Genomic DNA, 23,052 nt, shown 5'->3' on the forward strand with positions numbered 1-23,052 from the left:
GACTGTCTGTCGGATTGTCTGACGAACTTAGTTGGGCAGACAATCCGCCCGTGTGTACGCGGCCTAACAGTGGAGGAGTTTAAAAATTTTTTGGGCCTCACATTTTGTATGGGACTAAACAATAAAAATGAAATACGTGCATATTGGTCATCCCGCCCCATCTATCACATGCCCATCTTTTCCTCAATAATGCCCCGGACCAGATATCTAATGATAATGAGATTCCTACACTTTAATGACAATACCCAGTGCCTTCCCCGGAATGACCCAAATTTTGATAAACTTTACAAAATTTGGCCGCTAATAAATTATTTTTCTCAGATTTTCCCCCAGTTGTTTACCCCAGACCAACACATATGTGTGGATGAGTCCCTGATCAAATTTTCTGGCAGGCTGGGCCTAAAGCAATTTATTCCCTCCAAAAGGGCCCGCTATGGAGTGAAGATGTATAAGTTGTGTGACCGAGCCACAGGGTATACATATTCCTTCATGGTATACGAAGGGAAAGACACCCAGCTACATCCCCCTAATTGCCCCGAATACATCGGATCGAGTGGGAAAGTTGTTTGGGAACTCATAAACCCACTCCTGGAGAAAGGCTACCATCTGTATGTGGACAATTTTTATACCAGTTTACCCCTGTTCCGCAACCTCCATAGAAAGCAAACTCCAGCATGTGGCACCGTAAGAACGAATCGGAAGGGCTTTCCTCAAAGCCTCGTCAACAAAAGGCTAAGAAAAGGCAAAGTGGCGAGTTTACGGAATGAGGAAATTTTGGCTGTGAAGTGGAGGGACAGAAGGGATGTCTACATGCTTTCTTCGATCCACAACAACACTTTTGTTGAGATCACCAGGAGGGATGGCCCAATACAAAAACCCACTTGTATCCATGAGTACAACATGTTCATGGGGGGTGTCGACTTGAACGACCAGATGCTCGAACCCTATCTTGCCACGAGAAGAACATACAAGTGGTATAAAAAAATTTCAATTTATTTCTTTAATTTGGCCATATACAACACGTATGTAATTTATCGTAAGTCCACAGAAAGACCCATACCCTTCCTTGGCTACCAGGAGGAAATCACCACTGCCCTTATATACCCCAACGACCCACCACAAAACATTCGATCCGATGTAATTAGCAGACTCTCTGAACACCACTTTCCTGATAAAATCCCTCCCAGACAAACAGGCCGAAGACATCAGAAAAAATGTCGGGTGTGCAGCAAACGAGGAGTGAGAAGAGACACCACTTATCATTGTGCCCAATGCCCTTCCCAACCAGGCCTCTGCATAGGTGACTGTTTCCGCCGTTACCATACTTCAGTGAATTATTAGTGAAGTATGGTAACCATAACCCTCACTTCCTGCCATTTACCTTCAAACCCCTTATGCCTCTGCTTGCTCTGTAACTGACCCTGGCTTGTTATTCGACCACGCTTCTGCCTACTGATTTTGTACATACCTCTGCCTGATCTGGAACTGACCCTGGCTTGTTATTCGACCACGCTTCTGCCTACTGATTCTGTTTATGCCTCTGCCTGATCTGGAACTGACCCTGGACTGTTATTCGACCACGCTTCTGCCTACTGATTCTGTACATACCTCTGCCTGATCTGGAACTGACCCTGGACTGTTTGACCATGCCTTTTGCCTGCCTCTTGGACTGATCTTGTACCCTCTCAGTGGACTAGTGGGATTCATAACGGGGGTCTCACATATGTGAGGGGCTCCAGAATAGATTTTTTGGATGAAGAAGACAATTTCCTTTGTTTTCTCATTCCTAGATTAGGGTCTGGAGACTCAGAGGCTTCAAAGAGATTTGGGTGGGAGAAGCCTCTACCCCTATCCCCATTCTGTCCTGAACAAGGCCCTACTTCTGCCTGCTGCCTGTAGGACCTATACCATCATGCCTCTGCCTGTCGCATGAACTGACCACACCACATGGATGGACCATGTTCCTGCCTACTACCAGGACCAATATTTTGGCAATGCTGACGATCTCTGCCTGCACTGACCTTGGACTGTATATGGACAGTATCCCTGCCTGCTGCCAATATTGACTATGGACAGTATACCTGCCTGTTGCCTGGAAAATTGTGTTCACTTTTGCTGACCAAGTCCCTGCCTGCTGCCTGGACCAGTGCTATCATCCTGTGGACAACTGCGCTGCTAAAACCACAGGTAATCTTTTGTTTACTCTTTTCTCGGCAGAATGTATTTTGGGGTGTAATTCTTGGTATGTGCATGCTATCTGTCCCTGGAACACCTGATGGTGTTCCTTGCATGTTGGGCCACTGTATGTGGACAAGCTGTGTAAAAGTCTCACACATTTGGTATCGTTATACTCAGGAGGAGTAGTAGAACGTATTTTGGGGTGTCATTTTTGCTATGTAAATGCTATGTGTTGGAAATATCTTATAAATGGACAACTTTGTGTAAAAAAAATGCGTTTTCATTTTTTTTCCACATTTTCCCCAAACTTCTGGAAAAAAATGAACCATTCAAACGACTCAATATGCCTCATAGATTATACGTTGGGGTGTTAGCTTTCCAAAATAGGGTCACTTTGTGGGCATTTCCATTGTCCTGGTGCTCCAGGGCCTTCAAAACTGTAATAGGTGGTTGAGAAATAAGATGTGTAATTTATGCTCCTAGAACGCCTGATGGTGCTATTTCAATATTGGGCCTCTGCGTGTGGCCAGGCTGTGTAAAAGTCTCACACATTTGGTATCGTTATACTCAGGAGGAGTAGTAGAACGTATTTTGGGGTGTCATTTTTGCTATGTACATGCTATGTGTTGGAAATATCTTATAAATGGACAACTTTGCGTAAAAAAAATGCGTTTTCATTTTTTTTCCACATTTTCCCCAAACTTCTGGAAAAATGAACCATTCAAACGACTCAATATGCCTCATAGATTATACGTTGGGGTGTTAGCTTTCCAAAATAGGGTCACTTTGTGGGCATTTCCATTGTCCTGGTGCTCCAGGGCCTTCAAAACTGTAATAGGTGGTTGAGAAATAAGATGTGTAATTTATGCTCCTAGAACGCCTGATGGTGCTATTTCAATATTGGGCCTCTGCGTGTGGCCAGGCTGTGTAAAAGTCTCACACATTTGGTATCGTTATACTCAGGAGGAGTAGTAGAACGTATTTTGGGGTGTCATTTTTGCTATGTACATGCTATGTGTTGGAAATATCTTATAAATGGACAACTTTGCGTAAAAAAAATGCGTTTTCATTTTTTTTCCACATTTTCCCAAAACTTCTGGGAAAAAAATGAACCATTCAAACGACTCATTATGCCTCATAGATTATACGTTCGGGTGTTAGCTTTCCAAAATGGGGTCACTTTGTGGGCATTCCCATTGTCCTGGTGCTCCAGGGCCTTCAAAATTGTAATAGGTGGTTGAGAAATGAAATGTGTAATTTATGCTCCTAGAACGCCTGATGGTGCTATTTCAATATTGGGCCTCTGTATGTGGCCAGGCTGTGTAAAAGTCTCACACATTTGGTATTGTAATACTCAGAAGGAGTAGCAAAACGTATTTTGGGGTGTCATTTGTGGTATACACATGCCATGTGAAAGAAATAACCTATTACATTGAAAATTTTGTGAGAAAAAAATAAATAAAAAATCTTCATTTTGCAAAGAATTGTGGGAAAAAGATGACAACATCAAAAACCTCACCATGCATCTTAGTAAATACCTTGGAATGTCTACTTTCAAAAAAGGGTTCATTTGGGGGGTATTTGTACTTTCCTGACTTGTTCTGGTCGCAAGAAATGAGATAGGCCACCAGTACATCAGGTGTGATCAATTTTTTATGATTCGCACCACAGTTTGTAGACTCTCTAACTTTCACAAAGACCAAATAATATCCACTAATTTGGGTTATTTTTACCAAAGATATGTAGCAGTATAAATTGTGAGCAAAATGTATGAAAAAAAAATTATAATTTGCAAAATTTTATCACAGAAACAAAGAAAAATGCGTTTTTTTTCAAAATTTTCGGTCTTTTTTCATTTATAGCGCAAAAAATAAAAACCCCAGAGGTGATCAAATACCACCAAAAGAAAGCTCTATTTGTGGGAAGAAAAGGACACAAAATTAATTTGGGTACAGTGTTGCATGACTGAGTAATTGTCATTCAAAGTGTGAGAGCACCAAAAGCTGAAAATTGGTCTGGGCTGGAAGGGTGTTTAAGTGCCCAGTAAGCAATGGTTAAACTGCGTAGAAGGTTCTTTACTGTAAGAGCGGTAAGGATGTGGAATTCTTTTCCACATGCAGTGGTTTCAGCAGGGGACATCGATAATTTCAAAAAAAGATTAGATAGGCACCTGAATGACCACAACATACAGGGATATACAATTTAATACTGACATAAAAGCAGACACACAGGTTGGACTTGATGGACTTCTGTCTTTTTGTAACCTCACCTACTATGTATTTATGTAACTATGGTGGCAGCTAGTGTCAATGTGTTAAAAAACATTCTCTATAGCTTTAATAAGCTAAATAACCTGTAATGAAAAATGTTTCTTGTCATCCAAGCAGCTGGATCCTGTAGAAATCTCCACTGCTGGGATGTCCTGTCCTCTTCATTCTGCTGAACTTCCAGTACTGTAAGGAAAAATATTACATTATCTAAATCATTCATCATTAAACAATCACAGGACAAAATGCAATGTTAATACAAAATGAGAGCCAAGGTCTACGCATTTTGCAGGCAATATACACTTCTTCAGGACTTTTCTGGTCTCAAATGTGTACGGCAATCCTTGTACTTTCTACAAAAAGACACAGTGATATCATAAGACAAAAATCATAAAGAAACAAAGCAAAAAAACTGTATGCTTTGTATATGTGGCTTGTCAATTCCTATCATTTGCTCCACTAAATCAGGTATGAGTAGTAATTCTAGTGGTCCCTGATCTTAAGGTTGTAAATGGATCAATATTTTTTTTCAAATTCTTTATTTTATTTTTAACAGCAGTCTCCAACAAAGCAAAACAATATAAGTCAAGCTGGCTGCACCAAATAACAAGCACCAATCAAACATAATTTGAGAACTCAGTATCAGCCATATATACCACTTCATTACAGGCAAAATTGGAATAGAAGACAAGGGTGATGGCTGGATGGGTGGAGACAGTTAAGGTCGTACCATGTGGTACATTCAGAAAATCATGAAGTCTGTGTGGAACTGAAATATATAAATAAGGGTATGACATGAGAGGCACTGTTGATTTTATTTTTCACGTGAAAGGGAGAAAGGATGGGGGAGGAGAAAAAAAAGGGGGTAATAAAAAATTGAAAGCTATTGGCATGTCTAGGGTGGATGAGTTCCTTCTCCAGCGGGATTCACTTCAAGAAGAGACTTGCCCTCCTCTGAGTAGATGAACATGTTCCATAAAGTCCAAGTTTTAGAAAACACCTAAATAATTCGCACAACCCTCCTGAGACATCCTGATATTACTGGTTACACTAAGGGTAACGAAATGTACAAATTTTGCATGTATGCTGATGATGTTTTGATGTTTATTACGAACCCGCATGTCTCCCTGCCCAATCTTTTTCTGACACTGTCTCACTTTGCGAAGGTCTCTGGCCTTTCCATTAATGTTTCCAAATCTGTAGCCCTCCCTATAGGCTTTACCCCCAATGATTTGGCCCTTGTTAAACAAAACTATTCCTTTACTTGGGCTGCCTCCCATATTCCCTACTTGGGAGTGGGACTACCCGGGAATTTCCGTGACCTCTTTGGGGTCAATTATCCCCCACTGATTAGCAAACTTAAAAACACCTTAAAAAGCTGGCTCTCTTTACGTATCCCCTTCATAGGTCGAATCACAGCTCTCAAAATGGTCATCCTTCCCAGGTTGCTGTATCTATTTCGCTCTCTACCTGTTAAGCTCTCCAAATATTTTCTCCTTAACCTTCAGTCCCATTTCAACAGGTTTATTTGGAACAATAGATCTCCCAGGTTTGCTAGGGGGGTACTCTACAGATCTATGAAAACTGGTGGTTTGGGGGTTCCCCAAATTTGGTTGTATTATCTTTCCTGCAGATTTACTCAACAAGCACAGTGGTCGATCCCTAATTCTAGAGTCCCCTGGGTGCGGTTTGAGAGTGACTCGATTACTCCATTTTATCTCCCTGGACTTATGTGGTCAACTAATCGTCCTCACTCGACTTTAACCACCCTTAACACCATAGTGGCGGACAGCCTCCTACTGTGGCACCGCTTCAAGCATAAATACAACCTCGTCCTGGGTTGCTCTATGGGTGCTTCCTTCCTGGGTGATCCTAGGTTCCCCCTAGCTTATCTCCATCCTGAATCTTTTGGTTTGTGGGTCCATTGTGGGCTTACCCAGTTGAAGGATTTTGTGACAGGTTCTGGCTTTGTTCCTTTTTCGACACTGCAGACCCAGCACCAACTCCCGGATTCTGAACGTTTTAGATACCTACAGATCCGCCACTTCTTTCTCTCCCGTTATGGGCTCCGTCCCCAGGCACAGCTCACTATCTTTGAAGACTTATGTTTTAATTTCCCACGCCAAAAAGGGCTGATCTCTCTGATATACAGGGCCCTGGAGGGACATTCGGAGTGTCAGCCTCTGCGATATAGATCGCGTTGGGAGGAGGAGTTGGCTCTGGAGACGGGAGTGGTGGATTGGGAGGAGGGTTGGAACAACATGCGCAAATGCACCAGATCCCTAACTATTAGAGAGACGGCCATCAAAGTTCTCACCAGGTGGTACTACACCCCGGTACGTCTGCGCCAGATTTATCCCCTTACATCCCCCAATTGTTTTAGAGGATGCAATCACCCTGGCACTTTTATTCACATTTTTTGGGATTGTGATTTAATCCGCCCAGTCTGGCAGGAGGTCTTAAGGCTGATGGACGGGTTCGCTGGCCGAGCATTGTCCCTCTCTTTTCACCACTGTCTTCTCTTCCAGACCCCCCCTGACACACCTAAACACTTAGTAAGGTTAGTGCACTCTATGTGCGTCGCTGTACTATGGACTATTGCACTTCACTGGAAATCCCCGTCGATACCATTAGCACAGGTTCTCTCATGTATTGACCAAGTGATGCTGTCTGAAAAGATCTTTCACACTCTACATGACACGGAACGCATATATGACCTTAAGTGGAACCCATGGTTCCTATTTCGTTTACTGAAATGATCGCACCTTAGGTTTTTCATATTTCTTCTCTTTCCTGTTTGCATTTTTTCCTCTTCTCCCTTTGTTTCTCTCTGCTCTCTTTCCCCTCTCTCTCTTGTCATGATCTTTCTTTTGTCTTTTGGTTATGATGGTCAGCTCATTGTACATGTCACTCCCTTTATTTTTTATGACCTGTTGTTGGATGTAAGACCCATACTGTTCATCAGTAATCGGTGGTTTGTCCTGCGGTGTTCTGCTATTTGTTTATCACATTCCTGTTATCTTGTCATCCAACTACTTATGCTAATGTTGACATATGATTCCTTCTGCTGACTTTGAATTTCTGTTAACAGCTTTAATAAAACTTTTTTGAAAACAATAATTCGCACAAGATCCTCCATTAGATTTAGCTCTTCAACTTGTGAAGCCAGAGTCCAATGGACAGAGGTTGTGAATCCTTACATTTAAGAGAGATACACGACTTGGCGGCATTCAGAAGGTATCGCAGAACAGATCTCTTGGAAAATTTTAGTAGGCATATTTGAGAAGTGGAGAAAGGAAAAATCCGGGTCATAAGGTGCAGGATAATCAGTATATTTTTGGACTACCTGACAGACCTCTGTCTAATAGTGACTGCAGTTTATAGAAAGAACAAAAGATATGCAGGAGCTTCCCCCCGTTCCACCTGGGACCGTCAGCATTGGTCTGCAGTGGCCGGGAAATACTTTTGTAGGATTGAGGGAGTGCATTACCATTTCATCCAAATTTTGAAATTATTTTCCTAAATTTTTGTGCAAATGGACGATTTTCAGACAAGTCGGACTATGTTGGTCTTTTGGCCTGTCATGAAAGTTCTGTCCAGATCAGATTTTCTTATCTCAAGGAAAGGCAACAAGAAGTCATCTGGTGGAAAGACCAAAAGGGAGTAAAGCTAAGGCAGAGCATGAGGTAGGGTACCTCAGCCCATACAATATTCTTCCAGGGTAGTCAATTAACGTTCCAAATTAATCAGAAAGGGAGGGGAAGAAACGATGGACTTGTAGGGAACTCCAAAAATCTAAACCATAATGTCCTTTCAGTTTGATTAAAGTCTGCATGAATGGCCAGGAGCCTGGCTCCAAGAAATGGAAGGCCTGGAAGCAGCCAGAGTTAAGAACAACCTAAAAAGGACCCCCCTTAAAGGCCCGGGGAAAGTAAAGATTGGGAATAGTGGAGAATTGTGGAGCTAAAGAGGTGGTGGAAAAAAGCGTGAAGCATACGCATGATATCAAGTCTATCAGGGTGTGTGATAAGAGAGAGAACGAGGAGGGTAACTTCATATAGCACCACGGGGCTCATTGGAGCAGTACCTGGCTTTGAGCCTGTTCAATTTGTGGCCACAGTTTAATTTCTACGTAATAGCACCAGTCTATCAATCTGCCTAAATGGGTTGCCTGATAATATTTGTGCAGCACATCAAGTCCCCCATATTATTTAGACAAAGAGAGTAAATGGCTGTGGATCCAAGGCCTTTTATGTACCCAGATGAAATCTGTAAAAAGAGTGTGGACCTGTTTGAAATAAGAAGGGGGAATAGTAATAGGTTGGGCCTGAAATATATATAGACATTTTGGCAGGATTCTTAATTTGATTATATTACAGTGCCCAAATTAAGAATGAAGGCCAGGATGCCAAGTATCCAGCAGAGCGCACGCCTTACACAGGAGTGGCAAGAAGTTGAGTTGAGTACGAGGCGATATATGTGTCCAAATATTTTGGTCAATATTTTTGTCCATTTAAATTTGAAATTTGATTGTAGAGTGCAGCTAATTAATTGTGCCATTGCAACCCCCATAATCTCTGATTTGTTAAAATTCATCTTGAAGTTGGATAGGGCCCCATAAAGTGCAAACTCACAGAGGAGGTTGGGAATGGAAACCGTAGGGTTGGTCAGAGAGAAAAGCACATCATTAGTGTAAGCCGAGACCTTGTGTTGGACCTTCCCAACAAGAAGGCCCTTGATATCAGGATTCAGGAAAATCTTGCACAGATAGAATTTGAGTGTAAGAAGAGTACAGGTGACAAAGGGTAGCCCAGGTGCCATTTGTAACAGGGAAGGGCTCTGAGAGGATACCATTAGCCTTAACCAGTATCGTCGGCATAGAATATACGCTTAAAATCCAATTGAGCATGTTGTCCCTGAGGCCTATATGGCGCATGATCGCAAAGATAAACTGCCAGTTTACCCAGTCGAAGGCCTTCTCCGCATCTGTTCACAGGAACAGAAGGGGTGCTAGTCTAATTAGCAACATGTATCAAATTAAGGAATTTAGTAGTATTATGATGGGCTTCATAAGTCATCATAAACCCAACTTGATGAAGGTGGATCAATTGTGGTCAAAAATTGTTGGAAGTGCGAGGCCACAATCTTGGTAAAAAGTTGTAGGTCTATATTTAACAAATAGATCACCCAGACGTTGCCACAAGAAGAGGGATCCTTGCCTTAGGGAGAACTGTTATGTGGGCCTTCAGGGCCTCAGGAGGAAGGCGGCTGAGGTGCCCAAGGCATTAAACAATTTTACCATAATGGGCCCAAGGAAGGAATTAAAAGTTTACATTATTGTAGAGTGAAGCCATCCGGGCCCACAGATTTTTCCGGTTTGGTCGCACTAACTAAAAGCTGGCGCTCCTCTACCTACTTCTGGACCAGCGATGTATGCATACTTCACTGGACTTCAGATGGTTATACCAGGATGGTGTCTGCAAGCTGCTGTACTGTTTTTTTAGAGCAGGCTCTCTTGTAAAAGCAATTTTAGATGCTTTTACAAGCAGCAGGAGGGCACATCCCCCCCCCCCCCACACACACACACCCTTCCACTGCCTTCCAAACGTGTCACAGAGCCGAATAAAGCCTGGCCTCGGCTTTGATCGGCTCATGGCTATGGTAACCCGGAAGGGATGTCAATGGTACAATCTTGGTGTTTTGAATGATTTTAAGGGCAGAGCAGGATTTGGGGTTTTATACACCCCAGATTTCTATTTAAAGAGTACCTGCTACATGCCTATTAATGTCACAAGGATGTTTACATTCCCTGTGACAGCAATAAGAGTGATAATTTTTTTTAAAGCAACAGTGTAAAAATAAAAATAAATAAAATAAATTACGAATTAAAAAAATAAAAATAAGTGCCCCCATCCCCCCGTGCCAAAGGTACATGCACACAAACAGCGATCATGTGAAGTATAGCCATGAATGTCAGATCATGGGAAGTAATTTCAGCACTAGACCTCCTCTGCAAATCTAACCAAATGGTAACCTGTAAAGGCTGTAAAGCACTGCCTATGGATAGTAAAATATACGTAGTTTGTTGCTGTTTCAATTTTAAAGCATGACATGTTTTGTATCTACAGTGCTGTGAAAACTTATTTTCCCCCCTTCCTGATTTTTATTTTTTTTTGCATATTTCTCACACTTAAATGATTCATATCAAACAAATTTTAATATTACACAAAGATATCCCGAGTAAATCCAAGATGCAGTTTTTAAATTATTATTTAATTTATTACGGGAAAAGAAGCTGTTCAAACCTGCCTGGCCCTATGTGAAAAAGTAATTGCCCCCTCCCATGCTGAATCATGAATGAACTGTGATTGACCACAATTTTTTGGAAAGCTGATTTAAATTTCACTTGCCACACCCAGGCCTGATTACTGCCAGACCTGTTGAATCAAGAAATCACATAAATAGAAGCTGTCTGCCAAAGTGAAGCATGCTAGCAGATCACAAAAAGCCACACATCATTCTACAATCTAACAAAATTAAAGAACAGATTGCATACAAAGCAATGTACATGTATCGGTCTAGGAAGGGTTTCAAAGCCATTTCTAAGGCTTTGGAATGCCAGTGAACCACGGGGGAGGCATTATCCACAAATGGAGTTAACTTGAAACAGTGGTGAACATTCCCACAAGTGGCCGGCCCACAAAAATTACTCCAAGAGCATCAGAACAACTCATCCAGGAGGTCATAAAAGAACCCAGAAAAACATCTAAAGAACTGCAGGCCTCATTTGCCACAGGGAAGATCAGTGTTCATGATTCAACAATAAGAAAGAGACAAAATGGCATGCATGGGAGAATTCCAAGGCTAAAGCCACTGCTGACCACAAAGAATACAAAGGCTCATCACACATTTACCAAAAAACATCTTGATTATACCTAAGACTTTTAGGCAAATATTCTGTGGACTGATGAGACAAAAATTTAACTTTTCGGAAGGTGTATGTCCGTTACATCTGGCATAAAACTAATACAGCATTTCATAACAAGAACATCATATCAACAGTCAGACATGGTGGTGGTAGCGTGATGGTCTGGGGCCGATTTGCAGCTACAGGACCTGGACGACTTACCATAATTGATGGAACCATAGATTCTGAGCTCTACCAGAAAATCCTAAAGGAGAATGTCCAGCCATCAGTTTGTGACCTCAAGCTCAAGTGCACTTGGGTTATGCAGCAGGACAATGATCCAAAACACAACAGCAAGTCCACCTCCAAATGGTTCAAACAAAGCAAAATTTAGGTTTTGGAGTGGCCTAGTCAAAGACTTAAATCCAATTGATTGTATCGGGACCTTACACAGGCCGTTCATGTTTGAAAACCCTCCAATGTAGCTGAATTAAAACAATTCTGCAAAGAAGATTGCTCCACAGCAATGTGAAAGACTCATTGCCAGTTATCGCAAACGCTTGATTACAGGTGTTGCCGCCAAGGGCGCAAAACCAGTTATTATGTTTTACTTTAGTTTACTTTACTTTTTCAAATAAAGCCAGGCAGGTTTGGACAGCTTTTTTTGCCTTAATAAATGAAACCATGATTTAAAAACTGCATTTTGTATTTACTCTGGTTATCTTTGTGTAATAATAAAATTTGTTGGACGATCTGAGTCATTTAAGTGTGACAAATATGCAAAAAAAGAAAAAAATCAGAGGGGCAAATACTTTTTCACAGCATTGTATATACCTTTAAGGTTAAACCTCCACCTCCATTTAGAAGCAATGGAAATAAAGATTTAAGTATATCTCACCCACTAGCCCTGTAAATGCCCTTCTCCCCTATCCTAAGAGTATAAAGACACACTTAATTACAAATTTTACAGAGTATACAGTACATTCACTATTAAACCATTCATAAAATAATTCAGTGAAAAAAAAATTACTCCAACTGATATTGTGCCATGGTAAAGCTCTTCTGGGTTCAGGAATTAAGTCAGTGCATTTCACCCCCCACAGGGCGTCATCAAGGACACAGAGGGTCCATTTTATCTATGCATTCATGTCTGGCATAGGCATAGATCCCTGAGCACACATAGATACTTTGGACACGGGCCTCCACAGGGTACTCAGGGACTCTAACCTGTGTTTTGACTCACTCCATGTGGTGAGTTTACACTCAACCAGGCCTGGGCAGTATTCTCCAGCTGCACTTCTACCTACCCAATACAGGCATTACAGCGACAAGTCCTACATTGATCCAAGCCCCATACCAAGAAATGTTCCCAATAGAGGTTATGAGAAGGAATAGTCCAAAAGCAGAAAGCTTTTTAAATGGTTTACTTGAAGAATCCATATACAAATTTCAGTCATCCCGATCCTCAGTCATCCTGATCCTCAGCACAATACTTTGGTTGCAAAAATAACATTTGATAAGTGGAGGAGAGAGAGAGTTGAGAAGTAGCCTGTAACTTTACTGGGTTGCCCTGAGTACTGCATCCCTAGAGAGGGAATGTGAATAATCCCAAAAGTCCTGCACCTTTCCCTCCCATACTTCCCTCCTAACATAAAGCCCTTGCCGAGTCCTCAGATACTTCCCATAACGAAACTCTGGTGGCTCCCTGAAAAAAAAAAATTTTTTTTATCATGTAGCCCTCTATCCAAGATGCCCCACTGCAGGCAGGAACAGAGCTTTCATTAACTTATGTAACCCTTCCAAGCACTGGTACTTATGGGGACCTCTAGTGCCTCCTCCAGCACCTGCACTGCCTATTAATCCATGTGGTCCTCTATCGCCATCTTGTGGTCAGAAAGGAGAATTACATCAGGCACAGCTATGCTTCATCCTCATAGTTGGATACATGTTCCAGAAAAGGCACCATAAATGTTACTGACAGATTTTTTTCCTCGTAAATATATGTTGAGACATTGTATCACTTCATATGTGTAAGTAAACCTAGGATGTGCTAGTCGATGGTAAACTTACATGGTACTATATTGTATGTTATTACTTCCCTGGATTTGAAGACAGTTACTATATATATGCCCCAGTTTTGAAGAAAGTGTTGACATAATGTACATACTGTATACTTACATAGTTGGCAGTACTGTGATATGTATTTTCTATTTCATGTATGTATATATATATATATATATATATATATATATATATATATATATACATACATACATACATACATACAGTGGTGTGAAAAAGTGTTTGCCCCCTTCCTCATTTCCTGTTCCTTTGCATGTTTGTCACACTTAAGTGTTTCGGAACATCAAACCAATTTAAACAATAGTCAAGGACAACACAAGTAAACACAAAATGCAATTTGTAAATGAAGGTGTTTATTATTAAAGGTGAAAAAAAATCCAAACCATCATGGCCCTGTGTGAAAAAGTGATTGCCCCCTAAACCTAATAACTGGTTGGGCCACCCTTAGCAGCAACAACTGCAACCAAGCGTTTGCGATAACGTGCAATGAGGCTTTTACAGCGTCCTGGAGGAATTTTGGCCCACTCATCTTTGCAGAATTGTCCTAATTCAGTTATATTAGAGGGTTTTCGAGCATGAACGGCCTTTTTAAGGTCATACCACAACATCTCAATAGGATTCAGGTCAGGACTTTGGCTAGGCCACTCCAAAGTCTTCATTTTGTTTTTCTTCAGCCATTCGGTGGTGGAATTGCTGGTGTGTTTAGGATCATTGTCCTGCTGCAGAACCCAAGTTCGTTTCAGCTTGAGTACACGAACAGATGGTCGGACATTCTCCTTCAGGATCTCTTGGTAGACAGCAGAATTCATAGTTCCTTTTATCACGGCAAGTCTTCCAGGTCCTGAAGCAGCAAAACAGCCCCAGACCATCACACTACCACCACCATATTTTACTGTTGGTATAATGTTCTTTTTATGAAATAAAGTGTTCCTTCTACGCCAGATATACTTGGACACACACCTTCCAAAGAGTTCCACTTTTGTCTCATCGGTCCACAGAATGTTGTCCCAAAAGTCTTGGGGATCATCAAGATGTGTTGTGGAGAAATTGAGACGAGCTTTGATGTTCTTTTTGCTCAGCAGTGGTTTTCTCCTTGGAACTCTGCCATGCAGGCCATTTTTGCCCAGTCTTTTCCTAATGGTGGAGGCATGAACGCTGACCTTAACTGAGGCAAGTGAGGCCTGCAGTTCCTTGGACGTTGTTGTGGGGTCTTTTGTGACCTCTTGGATGAGTCGTCGCTGCGCTCTTGGGGTAATTTTGGGCGGCCGGCCACTCCTGGGAAGGTTCACCACTGTTCCATGTCTTTGCCATTTGTGGATAATGTCTCTCACTGTGGTTCGCTGGATTCCCAAAGCTTTGGAAATGGCTTTATAACCCTTTCCAGACTGATAGATCTCAATGACTTTCTTTCTCAATTGTTCCTGAATTTCTTTGGGTCTCGGCATGATGTGTAGCTTTTAAGGATCTTCTGGTGGACCTTACTGTGTCAAGCAGCTCCTATTTAAGTGATGCCTTTATTGTGAACAGGTGTGGCAATAATCAGGCCTGGGTGTGGCTAGAGAAATTGAACTCAGGTGTGGACAACCACAGTTATAGTATGTTTTAACAAGGGGGGCCATGATGGTTTGGATTTTTTTTCACCTTTAATAATAAACACCTTCATTTACAAATTGCATTTTGTGTTTACTTGTGTTGTCCTTGACTATTGTTTAAATTGGTTTGATGTTCCGAAAAACACTTAAGTGTGACAAACATGCAAAGGAACAGGAAATGAGGAAGGGGGCAAACACTTTTTCACACCACTGTACATACATACATACATACATGTATGTATAAAATCTTTTATGTATCTAGGCCTTTCAAGGCCATTTTAGAAATGCTTGCATAATAAAGATACAATTTTTATTGTGTCATGGGATATTTATTTTCCAGGCAGTACATTTAAAGTCCTATTTTTGTGTTATTGTTTCCACTTATATTTGGGCTGTGTGTATATAAAAATAAAAATAAAAGGATAGGGCGCGCTATGGAATTTGTTTGACAGAAAGTATATGTAATATAATATAATGTAGGTAAGAGCAGCCTCTATTTTGTTTCCGTCCTAATGGATGGAACAATAAGAAAAGTGGGGTAGAAAAAATAGATATGGCGCTATACCTTTTTGGACTCACTAAATTTAAATATCATAGGAATGTACAGATTTTTCAGCTTGCTGGCTAATGCTTTTAAACTCTAAAAAATCCTGAATGAACCAAAATATACTGGTATGATAAACCCAATAAATAATGTATCAATCAATATTAAATTGTACATACAAAAAATATAAAATACATATAAATATAAATTTTCCAGCGTGCTGGTTAATAAATGAAAAAATATGAAAATAGAGTGAAAATAGGAGTTGGAATAAAAAATATATATATAAATGTGAATTACTCAATAAATAATGCTATGTATGCTAAACTCAGTCTATAATCAACAGTGAAACTTCTTTAAAAAATATTTTAAAAATATATATACTAAAAAACCCAATGTGCCTGTGACTATGGTGATGGCGTAACCAAAAACTTTGGTATACAAATTCAATCAAATAACCATAAAGTAAAAACCAAAAATTCTAATTTGTACAATTGTAAAACACAAGTGAAAAAGTGAAATATGAAAAGTGCAACAAATATATACACACTGTGTTAGATTTCGAAAAATTCCCAATTGTAGATATGAAAATTGGGAAAAAACAAGAAAAATTAAAGATATTAGTCCATAATACAAAAAATGTAAAAAATGTAAAAAATATATAAGAAATATATAAGAAATAGAGGTTTAGTCCATAATATAAAAAATGGAAATTAAATAGTGGAAAAAGAGAGATTTTCTATGTATAGAAGAAGAGTGGAGGGAGTAACTTCGCTTATCCGTTCGTGTTTATGAATTTTGCTCTCACCAGAAATACGACCCCGTCCGGGGTGGATCAGCCTCCACAGTATAAGCCACTGTGTCGCTTCTTGGGCTGTCTTTGCTGGAATGCTGGGGAGATCCCTCGTTCTTCCGTGGGGATGTTGTACCTCGTATTACATAAGGTAAAGAAGAGGACTTTCCATGGTATAGTATGTTTGCAACTCAGTTTATTTGTAACAACTTAAAAGTACTCACATTTAGTACGATAAAACAGGTATTGTAAAAAAGCGTTCGGAACTTCCGCTCGGCTAGCACGCCGTTTGCACTAAAGGTGTACGTATCTGGCCACGCCCTACGCGTTTCGTCATTCAGACGTCATCTGCAGCTCCAGATGACGTCTGAATGACGAAACGTCTGAATGAATAAAAACTTCAAGTGCGCAACACCCTTAAGAGTCAAGTGCTGTTGCACACTTGAAGTTTTTATTCGTTCACTTTGGATTAGAGCACCTTCAGTCATTTGTTTTGGACTTTGTGTTGGTTCAACTCATATATTGTTTCACATATATTTTTTCACTTTGATTTAGTATGTTTGCGAGTGCTGTATTTATATGTTTTATGGTTTTCAAGTGATTAGCACTTTGTGTAAAGCAGCTGCAATTTTTTCACTTTACTGATTTTACCTTTTTTGTCACACCATCAGAGCGAGTTTGTATATTTAGTCTATATATTTTTCAAGTTTTCCTTATTGCTGATCAATGTATTTGGCTTAAGATATGTTGGTATTGCGCTGTCCCTTTATTAAATAACCCTCCGAGGGTGATAAGTATAATGCCTAATTACATAAATCAATAGTGTAATATAAAAATATATATCTATAAATGTCTACTGAATAGTATCAAAAAGTGCAAAGTGCTACATTAAATAAAATAAAATAAACACACCACAAAGGTGATAGAATCCAAATAAATGAAAATCAAGTGAACAAAGGTAAGTAACTAAAAACAGTCTCTTAGAAAATTACTATTTTGATAAAGTCCAGAAAAAATGCAAAAAAAAAAAAAAAAAAAAAAAAAAGTAAACGCACTACAGAGTCAATTGAAAACCTCCACAGAAACACAACTGCTTCAATTGAGTGCAAAGCCAAAAAACAGTGAATTGATCATAAAGTGCCAAGTGCGTCTTATAAATGTGCAAATAAGTAAACACTCTCCAGAGGTGATATAAGTGAACCACCCTAATAATAAACAAATGATATACAAGAAAATAAGAGAGTATACCTAGACCAAAAAGAGGGTACCCTCTCCTGATCACATAGGAATAAACTTTAGAATAAACAAAAAAAAAAAAAAAAAAAAAATTATATATATATATAAAATAGTAAACGCACTACAGAGCCGGCTGCAACATATGTTATATCAGAATGAATCCGGCCTCTATAGATTAAATATACATATTGAAATCCATCAAAAATAAAAAGATATAAATATTCAAGTCCATAAATAAACAACAGTCTCCTTTAAGTGCAAGTGCTTTGTGCAAACTTGTGCAAATTGAACTGAGGTGTGGGTCTCCCAGTGCTTAATCCCGCTGTGATCACACTTTAGTGGGCAGTGGCCCCTTACCTATAGCAAGGAGGGATTCTCATAGAGGTATATAGATTTCTTTATATGTCTTCTCTCCTGGTAAATTCGGTCACCTTCTCCTTTGAATTTTATTCTTATTGACATTAATAGATAGAAAAAAGCCTTTTTCTAGCAATCAGCAGCAAGTGCATCCACAGTCAGCTTCCTTCCCGTCCCTATGCGTGACATCACATCACGTGACTACATCCCTGATGAATTTGAATTGAATTTTGAATGCGGCTCCAGGTAGACAGGACTAGCGAAGGAAGTCAATTTCGCCGCCTTCGGCGGTGAGATTGACACCTCGCTGGCCCCGTCACCTGGTATGTACTTAAAGGCGAAGACCTAAGCCAAAAAAACGGCGTGGGAGTTCCCCCCAAATTCCATATCAGACCCTTATCCGAGAACGCAGCCCGGCAGGTCAGGAAAGAGGGTGGGGACGAGCAAGCGCCCCCCCCTCCTGAGCCGTACCAGGCCACGTGCCCTCAACATGGGGGGTGCTTTGGGGAAGGGGAATGCTGGGACTGTGACGTCACAAGGGGCGGGGTCATCATGTGACATCACCCGATGACCCCGCCCATTTCCCCTATATAAGTCGCCGCATAATGTGTCCCTGTCATTGTGGCCAGAGAGAGCGTTGAGTCAACATCTCAAGGAAGAAGAAGAGAAGGTGGCGACAGAAGACCGGGCCACCGCTAGAAAAAGAGCTGGATGAAGAAAGCGGAGGCCTGGCAAGACGAACCTAAGGGGGAGACAAGACCCCCGAAGTCGGAAGAAGAGGCGGCGGCAGCGACAGAAGACCGGGCCACCGCTAGTAAAAGAGCTGGAAGAAGAAAGCGGAGGCCTGGCAAGAAGAACCGAAGTGGGGGACAAGACCCCCGAAGTCGGAAGAAGACCCCCGGATGGCGGCGGTGATGAAAAAGAATACTGGGCTCCGCTAGTAAATGAGCTAGCATAAGATAGCGGAGGAGTCCGGCGAGAAGACCCTCCAAGACGGAAGAAGACCCCCGGAGCTGTGCAATAAATTATTTTAAAAACATGTGTTGTGTTTTTTTCTTTACACTTTTTTTTCACCAGGTGAATGGGTAGGGGTACATAGTACCCCAATACTCATCCACATAGGGTGGGGGGCGGTATCTGGGGGCCCCCTTATTAAAGGGGGCTCCTGGATTACGATAAGCCCCCCACCCACAGACCCCGACAACCAACGGCCAGGATTGTCGGGAAGAGGCCTGTGTCCTCATCAACATGGGGACAAGGTGCTTTGGGGTGGGGGGCCCTTCCCCAAAGCACCCCAATGTTGAGGGCAAGCGGCCTGGTACGGCTCAGGAGGGGGGGTGCTCGCTCGTCCCCACCCCCTTTCCTGACCGGCTGGGCTGCGTGCTCGGATAAGGGTCTGATATGGACTTGGGGGGGACCCCCACGCCGTTTTTTTGGTGTAGGGCTTCCCCTTTAAGTCCTTACCAGGTGACAGGGCCAGCGAGGTTTCAATCTCGCCCCGCCGAAGGTGGCAACATTGACTTCCTTCGCTAGTCCCGTCTACCTGGAGCCGCATTCAAAATGAACGGACTTTCCTCCGTGTGTGGGCACGTCCGTTCATTTCAAAAGTCCAGCGGACTCCCGCCATAGTCCGGCAGTTTGTCCGCCGCACCTAGCCGGAAAAGTCCGGTCATGTGTGGGCAGGTCCGCTCGTTCGGAAAGTCCGGTGGATCTCCACTTCAAAGTCCAGCGGTTTTTCCGCCGGACTAAGTCCGCCGGATAGTCCGATCATGTGTACGTGGCATTACAGAATCTCACAAAAGTGAATACAGCACTCACATTTTTGTAATTATTTTATTATATCTTTTCATGTGACAACACTGAAGAAATGGCACTTTGCTACAATGTAAAGTTGTGAGTGTACAGCTTGTATAACAGTGTAAGTTTGCTGTACCCTTAAAATAACTCAACACGCAGCTATTAATGTTTAAACCCCTTGAAACAAAAGTGAGTACACTCCTAAGTGAAAATGTTCAAATTGGGCCCAATTACCCATTTTCCCTATCAGGTGCCATGTGACTTGTTAGTGTTCCAAGGTCTCAGGTGTGAATGGGGAGCAGGTGTGTTACATTTGGTGTTATCGATCTCACTCTCTCATACTGGTCACTGGAAGTTCAATATGTCACCTCATGGCAAAGAGCTCTCCGAGGATCTGAAGCATATGGGAGCCCATACACCACAAATTTGCGGAGGCATGAGATACTCCTGTATCTGTGTCAGTTACAGTATCTTAAATTGCTTCCTTCTAGCCATGTACTACTCCCAAGGGTTCTGGGGATGGAAACTATCTCCTAATGTTTGTCCGTATGTCTTCCTCTGCTTCAATGTCTCCAAAACTGCCAGAATCCTCCTCCTCCCCCTTTCCATGTTCTATGGCATAGGAAGAATGGTGTCTGCATAAAATGGGCCTTGAGCGGAAAGTAAGTCCTCCTCTTCCTCCGCTGCTCTGCCTCAAGTGCCCTGTCCATAATGCCACACAGAGTCTGCTCCAGCAAGAACACAACAGGGATTGTGTCACTGATGCATGCATTGTCATGGCTCACCATACTTGTGGCCTCCTCAAATGGTGACAGTATAGTGCATGCATTCTTTATCAGCATCCACTGACGTGGGAAAAAAAGCAAAGCCAGCCTGAGCATGTGTCAGGATTGGCTTAGCCCTTCCTTCTCTGGGCTGGCCGCTCAGCTATCAGCTAATTGCCAGCTCTCTTCTCTCTCCACAGTTACCAGCTGTTCCTGATGATGCTTGTCTGACCTGCCTACTTAAAGCCTTCCAGCTCATTTCACCTCTGCCTTCTCCTTGGTCACATCACTAGAAACCATCTCCTGCTGTTTGTTTAAAGACTGGCTTGCTGACATCCCTTCTGGCTCCTTATCCTGCTTGCTGTTGCTCTACTTGGATCATTGACTTCTGGCCTGGCTGACTACCCGATCTGGTTACTGGACTCTGGCTATGCTTGACTACGCTTTTCTATTTACCTTTTTATTTTTATTAATAAACAAGTGTGATTTAATTGTACTTCTGTCTCAGTCTGATTCATGGTTTCTGACAGTAGGCAAAGGCCATGATTTCAGAAGATACAGTCAATCCACTTGTTGGTAATATTTTTTCCAGATTGGATGAGCAAGATCACCGCATGGATCAGTTTGCTTTAGTGTTACAAACACTCTTGAATCGCACGGCTCACCTGGAATCCCCCACGTTGGCTGCTCCGGTACAACCTGACTCGCAGGCCATCCCTGCTGCTGCGCCAGTCTCTGTGAAGACACCCGCCTCGAGTATTACCTCGATAAGAGGTATGTCTGGTTCTGCTCCACTTCCCCAGCGATTTGGGGGCGATCCAGTTCAATGCAGAGGGTTTCTCAATCAGGTTGAGATATACTTCGAGATGCTGCCCCAGGCGTTTCCCACGGACAGAAGCAAAGTAGGTTTCGTGATATCTTTGCTTTCTGAGAGAGCCTTGGCCTGGGCTAACCCTCTATGGGAGACGCAAAAACCTGTTGTCTTGAGTTACCCTCAGTTTGTGGCCTCCTTTAAAACGGTATTTGACGTTCCCGCATGCTCCGTTTCTGCTGCTAAGTGCCTCATGTCCATCAAACAGAGTACGAGAACTGTTGCCGACTACGCCATTGAATTCCGTACTCTGGCAGCAGAGGTTGCTTGTAACAATGAGGCCCTCGTGGCTGCTTTTTCTCATGGTCTCTTGGATTCCATCAAGGATGAGGTAGCAGCCCGAGATATACCCACTGAGCTGGAGAGCTTGAGCTCATTTGCCATCCTCATTGACTCCAGACTCAGAGAAAGACTTTCTCTTAAGGAGCGCTTGCGGAAGCCTCCTGTACGTTTGCCTCCAAGCTTTGTAGTCCCACCCATGCCTGCCTCATCTCCCATGCCTCCTGGTACCGAGTTGGTCAGTGAAGATGAACCCATACACCTGGGCTTCACGCGTCTCTCTGCGGATGAGAGAGCCTTTAGGAAGAGGGAGAGATTGTGCCTTTATTGTGGCCAGGCAGGTCACTTTTCGAAGTCTTGTCCTACCCGTCCCGGGAACGCCCAAACCTTGAGGTCCTGTCATGGACAGACCTTAGGTGGAGTTGTTTCGTCCCCAGTTATCCAGAAGGATAAGCCCCTGGTTTTGGTCACCCTTTCTTGGGCTGAGTCGTCCATCGAGATACAGGCTCTAATTGACTCTGGGGCTGCAGGCCTGTTCTTTGTTGCTGCATTTGTTTCGCAGCACTCGATTCCACTGCAGCTACGTGACACTCCACTTGCCATTGAGGCTCTTGACAGGAGACCTTTACAGCCTGCCCATGTGACTCATGAGACGGTTCCATTTTCCATGGCCATAGGGGCTCTTCATCATGAGATAATCCAATTCCAAGTTATTTCCTCACCCTGGTTTCCGCTGGTTATTGGTTATCCTTGGTTATAGAGGCACAACCCCTCTTTTGATTGGCTCCGTGCTGAGGTTCTCTCCTGGTCACCACTATGCAGTGAGACATGCTTCCTGAAGGTATACAAGGTCCTGTGCACCTCTTCACTCCCCTCCCTGCCGGAGGAGTACCGTGATTTTAGCGATGTCTTTGATAAAGGTCAAGCCCGTAGTTTACCTCCACACTGGTCTTTTGATTGCGCAATTGACCTTCAACCTGGTGCCATACTTCCTCGTGGCCAGGTTTACCCTTTGTCGGTCGTGGAGGATAAGGCCATGGAGGAGTAGGTTGCTGACGCACTTTCTCAAGGTTTCATCCGCAACTCCTCGTCTCCTGCTGGTGCTGGTTTCTTCTTTGTGAAAAAAGAGCGGTGAACTGAGACCTTGTATAGATTATAGGGGTCTCAATCGTGTCACGATTAAGAATGCCTACCCGATTATATTGATTACAGAGTTATTTGATCACCTCAAGGGAGCAATGGTTTTCACAAAGCTTGACTTGAGAGGGGCATACAGACTCCTGCGCATTAAGAAGGGCGATGAGTGGAAAACTGTGTTTATTACCAGAACAGGCCATTAGGAATACCTGGTAATGCCTTTTGGCCTTTGTAACGCCCCGACAGTT

This window comes from Lithobates pipiens, unplaced genomic scaffold (genome assembly GCF_037356315.1).
Source record: "Lithobates pipiens isolate NorthernLeopardFrog02 unplaced genomic scaffold, aLitPip1_a1.2 Scaffold_18, whole genome shotgun sequence".
In the NCBI taxonomy this organism is placed as follows: Eukaryota; Metazoa; Chordata; class Amphibia; order Anura; family Ranidae; genus Lithobates; species Lithobates pipiens.